The sequence below is a fragment of the Prinia subflava genome, chromosome 1, assembly GCF_021018805.1.
Source record: "Prinia subflava isolate CZ2003 ecotype Zambia chromosome 1, Cam_Psub_1.2, whole genome shotgun sequence".
In the NCBI taxonomy this organism is placed as follows: Eukaryota; Metazoa; Chordata; class Aves; order Passeriformes; family Cisticolidae; genus Prinia; species Prinia subflava.
In genome coordinates this window covers 151,707,238-151,714,421 of record NC_086247.1, presented here as the reverse complement: position 1 = coordinate 151,714,421, position 7,184 = coordinate 151,707,238, and the positions used below count along the sequence as shown (strand labels likewise).

Here is a 7,184-nt window from a genome sequence, read left to right as displayed (position 1 = left end):
TGGTGCGGTGCCCTGCTGGCGCTGCTGTGTGTGACGGAGCGGGCGGGGAGCGCCTGGAACGCGAGGTGACGGGATGGCCGTCGGGATGGCGATGGGAACAGAGTGAGCAGGAGTGAGTGGTGGAGCCAGGCTGGTCCCCAGGCTGTGGAGCACGTCCAGGAGTCACTTTGGGTGCTGTCAGCAGTGCCCCTCTCCAGGTTTGGTGTTTTGGCGGGGCCGTACCTTGCATCGAATCCCAAAGGTGTGTGGGTGAAGGCACTTGTTGAAGTTGAATTCCTGCACCCTCAGAAATGGGATGTCTGTGTTGCTAATCGTGTTTGCAGCCATAAATCCCTTCCTGCATCCATGGTTTGGTACTGGCTCATTGGGGTGTTCCATTCCCACATCCCTGGGGCAGGCAAGGGCCACGCTGAGCGTGGCAGGTGGCAAATGCTGGGTTCTCCACAGCTGCAAACATCTGCTCCCAGTGCTCCAGGGGGGGCTGGATTGAGGGATCAGACTGGGAAAGGGAGGATACAGAAGCCTTCCAGCCCAGGGGTTGTCTGTGATTGAAGATGCTCCTCCTGGAGGACCATTTTCCCACCTTGATCTTCCAGGCACGAAGGTGCTGTTCCCATCTTGGGGTACACCCAGGTAAAGGAACAGGCCTGCTCCTGGGTTGCTTCCAGAAATGTCAGAAATAGGGATTTTATGTAACTATATATTCACTGTTCTGTCAGACTGAGATAAATTTGGACAGACTTCAGCTTTTTTCAGCTGAGATGCTTTGGAAAATGTGGCAGCACCTACATCCCTGCAGGAGGAGGATGCTGGGGGAGGAAGAGGAGAGCAGGGGATGGCAAAAGCTGGGATAAAACCTGCCCTGGGAGCTCTCTTGTCTGAGGCTGAGGATATTTTGGTGCCAATGCCAAAAAAATAACAACCCCCTGTAGCACTTTTGCTTCAAAGCTGTTGCTTTGTAGTCATCGCATTGTTTTTTGCTGAATCCAGGCTGACACGCTGCTTTTGGGTCAGGAGCTGATTATTTTCCCCCCATTTTTCAATTTTCTTGCCTCCCCAAGCTCTTTGGCAACAGGAATACTCCTTCAAGGAGTGAACGTGGGGTTTGGACTCAGAGGTCACCTCTGCCTTGACCCAGCAGCACCCAGACCCTGCCTGGGAAGGAGGTTGAGCAGGGATGGAGGAGGGCAGGCAGCCCCCAAAGCCCAGATCATCCAAGAAAAGCTGGAGCCACACTCCAGGACACCTTGAAGCAGCCAACAATAGCCCAAAGCCCATTTGCCCCCGTCCTGAGGAGCCCACGGTCCAGAGACTCGTCCTTGCCGAGGTTTTCCTTGGCATCTCAGTGCCGTTGGAGGCAGCTCTGATTTTCAGGCTTCCTTCCATGCCACTGCAGAAAGGCACCGCGGGGCAGAGCCAGCCTGGGAAATAATTGGGCAGCCGGCGTAGAAAATGAGCAACGAGGGGAAGAAGGAGCAGGAATAACCCTGATTTTCCTGCTTGTCCGTCAGTGTCCGGCTCGCTCCGCGCGCTCCCCACGGCAGCGCCGGGACTGAGCATCCCAGGTATGGAAGTGGGAGGGGATGTGCTCGTGTTGGGGCACGGGGAGGGGGTGTCAGGGGTGTCCTGGGTGCTGCCAGAAGTTATCCTGTGAGGAAAAACTCCTGGGATCTTCTGGAGAGGCTGTTCAATGGGGCAGGTCACCAATTCCCACTTTTGTGGCAAAGACAGCTTTCCTGCTCTATCCATGATGGAAACATCTTCCAGGAAATCCTCCAGCAGCCTGCATGGCTGCAGACAGGAGAGCAGGGAATTGGGGGTCTCATTCTCATCCCTCCACAGTGGAGCCACCTGCCCTTGTTCCCCAATCCCCCAGGGTGCAAAATCCTCTGGCAGCTCCCAGCTGCTCCAAAATGGATAAAGAGCACTGGGAGCAGTGGGAGCAGGGGGAGGTGAGCTGGGGATGAATTTCCCCAGCCATGGGGATCCTGGCCTTTTCTCAGGGGGTTGCAGCTGGGCTGGGTGGTGTGATCCATGCCGGGGTGTCCTGATGTCCCTTGTGCTCTCCCACAGGACAGGGCGGTGACCACCACGCTCCAGCTGCTGCCACCTCACGCTGAGACTTGGACCAGCACCACCAACGCTGACCACAGGTAGGTCCCATTCTCCTGCACCAGCCAAAACCCTCCCTGGGATAACTGATCCAGGTGGGACTCAGATGGATCCGTGCCAGCATCCCTTGGCCACAGCAGTGCTCCTCCAGGGCTTTTCTCTGCCTGGTGGGAAGGAAGCTGAGTGGGAGGATGGAATTTTCTGCCGAGCGTCCCGCGGCTCTGGACGCTCCGGGTGCTCGTAGGAGTTCTGCCGTGCCCATCAGCTCCACGAGGCTCAGAGTGGCCCTGGCAGCTGGCTCAGGGGCTGGGCCGTGCCTGCCTTGCTGGGAGCTGTATTTGGGTCAGCCACATCGACTGGATATGCAACTGTGTCATCCCTGGAGAGCGCGGGACGCCGATCCATAACCGTGGCCGGCTCCGGCCGGGGCGGCACGCACGGCCCGGCACCCTCACCCTGCTCAGCCCTGCTCAGCCCTGCTCAGCCCTGCTCAGCCCTGCTCAGCCCTGCCCCAGCCTCCAAAACTCAGCAATCCACTGCAGGCTCCACTTTTTCCAGCAGCAGCAGCTGTGACTCTGCTTGTCCGGGCCATGACTCCAGCCCTGTGAATGACCAGAAGCCATCTGCAATTCCCATTGTGCCGTGGCAACTGGTACGGCCACCGCCACTACCGGATGCTCGTGGAATCGGGGGTGCATCCCCCTCCTGATTCATGATTCCTCTCTGTCTGGCCACAAACAGGAGGGAGAACAGGAACAGGATGTTTTTCTGGATTTTATTTTCCCCATCTCCGGAGATGCAAGGAGGGGATAAAAAAAAGGAGGCAGAAAAGGCAAAATTCTAGTATCCAGGTGGAGCTGGGAAAAAAAAAAATATATATATATATTTTCCTCAATTTCCACACAGAGGAGTTTATTTTATTGATTCTTATTCCCAGGGGAATAAGACCCCTGGGATCTGAGTCCAGTGGCTACAGGGAAGGTGCCCAAGTCATCAGCCCAGCATTAATTTGCAGATATTCCCTGAAGGATCAGGGGTTGCTGCTCCTGTTTGTGTCAAGTCTGGATGGAAAATAAAGTGTGTAGTGGGCACTGAACTTTAGGGATGGCCTGGCTCCCTAATGTGGAGGTGATGGGAAAAACTCAAAAAGCCAAGAGCAATGCTGCAGTCACCAGCAATGTGCTGCCCTGGATATGCTGGGTACAGGATGAGAGAATAGAGGAGATTTATTATTTTTTTTCTTAGTTGGAAGTGCAGGATGTGTGAGCTCCATCCCTTGCTTTGACCATGGTTGGAATCTTGTGATGCCTCCTGGATATGGGAGTGTAGATTAGAGGGAGAAAACAGCACCCCAGTTTGGGTGGAGAGAGGAAACTGGTGCCACAGCAGAGGGGTTTCTCTGTCCCTGGGGTGGGCTGAGGGCCTGTCAGGCTGTCCCCTGAGTGGGGAGGGGGATCTCACACCTCCCATCCCTTTGGGCTCCCTCCTGCTGCAGCCTGACCAGCCCAGCGAGCCCCACGGCCACCCCTGCCTTGGAGCTGGGAACATCCCTCTGCTCCCTCCTGCAAGGGCTGCCTGCCCCTGCCAGCGTCCCCAGCAGCAGCCTGCCTCCATCACAGCAGCCTTTCTATGTTTAATTTGCCTTTTCATATCATTTTTTTTAATACATAACATTTTATTCACCCCGTCTGCCTTCCCAAGCATGGATGCTGCTGCTCCTTGGGGTCGCCCCACTGCAGCTTCACCTCACAGTGTTGCTGTGGTGGCATCTCTGTATCTTTACCGTGGTGGGGTGGTTTTTTTGTTTGTTTTTTGGGTTTTTTGTTTGTTTGTTTTGGTTTCTGGTTTTTTGTTTGTTTGTTTTTTTCCCTGAAATCCAGCCTGATCCCCTTTGTCCCACTGCAGCCTCACCTCACAGCGTTGCTGTGGTGGCATCTCTGGGATCTTTACTGTGGTGGTTTTTTTTTTGTTTTATTTTGGGTTTTTTGTTTGTTTGGTTTTGTTTGTTTGTTTATTTTTTTGTTTTGTTTTTTGGGTTTTTTCCTGAAATCCAGCCTGATCCCCTTTGTCCCATGGGGAAGACTTTTCACTGGTGTTCCTGCAGCAGCTCCTGCTGTTTCAAAGGCAGGCAGGATCTTTTTCCCTTGTGCATTCCCCCTGCTGTGGCTGCTGCAGATGTGCTGCCTCTCTGGGCCTTGGGTGCTCTGAGAACATTTTGGCTCTGTTTTCTCACCGCTTTCCCATTTAAGGGTTGTATTTATTACTGAAATCTCCCTGCTGAGCCTCCCCTTGTGCATCCTCCAGCCCTGACCGTGCTCCCTGCATTTCCCACAGAAGCTGTGGCTGCCCCTGGATCCCTGGCAGTGCCCAAGGCCAGGCTGGATGGGGCTTGGAACACCCTGGGATAGTGGAAGGTGTCCCTGCCCTTCTGCAGGGGGTGCAGCTGGATGAGCTCTAAGGTCACTTCCAGACCATTCTGGGATTTCTCCAGCTCCTCAGTGTGCTCCTCCCCTGGAAGCAGCATCCAGATGCAAACTCCTGCAAGGATCCCAACAACCCCCCCGGGAGCATCCCTCTGTTCTACCAGTGAGCTGAGAACTCCCATTCTCAAGCCCATCCCCTTTGCACCCCAATTTATTTCACCCCAGCCCCCAGACTGCCCCCCTCTCCTGGAGGAACCTCACCCCAGTGCTGCTGTGGAGGCCAAACTGGGATCCAAACCAAAGCCTCTTCTTCAGTGGTGGCACCCAGCCCTGGAGGAGCTCCCTGAGGGGCAGGAGCCTCTCCCTGTGCCCCCACCCCCAGGAGCCGGGCTCAGGGGGGACAATGGTGCCATTGAGAGGGGACAGTGACACGCTGCCGTATTGTGCCTGGCAGAGAGATGCCCGGGGATGAATAATCACCTCCTCCTTGCCTTTGTTGCAGGGCTGTGCTGCTGCTGCTGCTGCTGCAGGGCTTCTCCCCACCCCGGGCTCCGGTTATGCGGTGAAGATCCGTGGCTCCACGGGCACCTTGTTTTTTCCTGGCTGGGAAAGGTACAGGATGGGGCTGTCTGGCAGGGAGGGGTTGTGGATTTGGGAGCAAAAATATTCCTCACCCCACGAGGCCGTGCTGCTGGTTTGTTGGTCTTTGTCATATATTGTGTATTTATTATATTTTATGTATTGCGTATATAAAGGCAAAATTATAATTTCTTCCTATGCCTGCAAAGTGGTTTGCATTAAATATTTGCATAAGGTACAGAAATCCAGCTCCACGTGGGGTCTGGACAATCCCTTCAAATTTGGATCCAGGATTTGGCTCAGAACTGTTTTATACAAGGCTGAATTAAAGTTTGCTCCGAGTCTGATACACAGCAGGGCTGAGATTTTTTTAGGAGCATAGTAAAGGTTGTTTTTGAGCTGTGTGATTACAAAAAGGATTTCCCTACACATTTTCTGGGGAGGGTAATTTCTTTTCCCAAAATTCCTTGAAATCCTTGGATTTAGGCTGAACTTTGGGCTTGGACTGCATCAAGGGTGGCAGCAGCTGCAGGAGCAAGTGCTGTGGTGGTGCCTCTCTTCTCCCTCCTCCTCCTCCTCCATCCCTGGAGCATCCTAGGATCTGATTTCCTCTGGAAAACTCCTTCTGGGAACACACAACCCCTGCACAGTCAGCCAGGCTGTTCCCAGCTTGTTCCTCCCCTGAAGCAGCTGGAGAGCAGAAACACACTTGAGAAATTAAATTAGAGGATGAAAACTTGGCTGCTCCATCCCAGCTGTTCTGAGGAGCAAGGACATCTCTTAAAACTTCCTTCAAACCAGGAAAAACAAGTTATTTTGAGGAGTTTCACATGGTGGGAGCTGCTCAAGGCATGCTGAGGGTCATGTATGTTTAAGAGATGAAGAGCCACCAGATTTCAAAGGTTTAGGGCCTTCTTCATGCCAAATTCGTTCAGTTTGGGGATTTTCTTTAATTGCAGCGAGTAAAACCTCACTGATTTGGACTCCTGAAAGCCAAATCTCCCCTCACAACACGGGGCCTTTAAGGAAAACATCAATTTTTGTGAGGTCAGCCATAAAATCATGCGAGTTGGCAATGGCAAGGAACAGATGAGGACGTGCCAAAGGTTGTGGCCTCTGCGTGGGGCAATTATTTAATCCCTGGTTGGGGGTTTGAGCCAGGGGCAACATCCCCCCCTCTCTGCAGCAGAGATGTAGAAAAATCCCCCTGGCAGAGAGCAGGAGGGGCTGGGGGAGGAGGAAAATGTCCCTCTGTCCCCTTGCAGCTGCTTCCCCTTCCAGCTGCTCTGCACAGAGCAGGGAGATGCTTCCAGCTGTTCCCCCTGCCCTGCAAAACGGGGTTGGGAAGGGAGGACAGGGATGAAGAGGGGCTGGGATAGGAGCCTCTGGTCAGTATAAAACATTAAAACACAAGATTTCAGCAACAGGCACTGCTTTGGGCATAAAAACTGGGGGGGAAATGAAGTTTTTTGGTGGTGCTGCAGCGTTTCGCTGTGGCTGTGAGGACAGGGAGAGTTTTTGGCCAACTTTCCACCAGGTCTGGAGCAGAAAGGAAAAGAAATCCCAAACAAGAAGGAAACAGTTCTTATCCTGCTGCAGCACCTCTGCTTCCCGCCTCCCCCTCCTGCTCCAAGGAGCTCTTCTTGCTATTTTTAGCCCTAAACCCTTCGACTATTTAAATAATTTGATTTTTTTTCCCATAAGCGCCACTCTCAGCTCCGGAGTTATTCACCTCACTCTCTTTTTCACGGCGATTTTTACGCGTGCAGAGAAGGAAACTCCAAAAAAAAACCCTCAAGGGAAGGCAAAGGGCTCCTTGCTGTGCCGGGGATTGTCCTGCTGGGGTTGCAGATTCGGAGCTTTCCCTTCCCCACGTCAGAGCGCGGCTTTGGCGGGGTGGGAGGGAGCACAGCGGCGCCGGGAGCGGCCGGACCGGGATCCAGGGATCCGCACTGGCCGGGATGGGACAGTGTCGACAAGGACTCAGCTTCTCCGTATGTTACTTTCGCGTTTGTTTTGGTTTTGTTCTCCCTCCTCCTCCTCCTCGTGCTGATGTTTTGCCGGTGGTTT

At 53.7% G+C, this 7,184-nt stretch overlaps 1 protein-coding gene across 1 annotated transcript in view; it reads left to right on the top strand.

The window, feature by feature from the left end:
* The first annotated feature begins 6,844 nt into the window (after nucleotides 1-6,844).
* The window catches only part of GJC2 (gap junction protein gamma 2), a 30,233-nt gene continuing 29,893 nt past the window's right edge, over nucleotides 6,845-7,184 (top strand). Inside the window, exon 1 of the mRNA XM_063417217.1 lies at nucleotides 6,845-7,108. The gene's annotated coding sequence lies outside the window, so the exon portion shown is untranslated. The remainder of the gene's footprint in view (nucleotides 7,109-7,184) is intronic.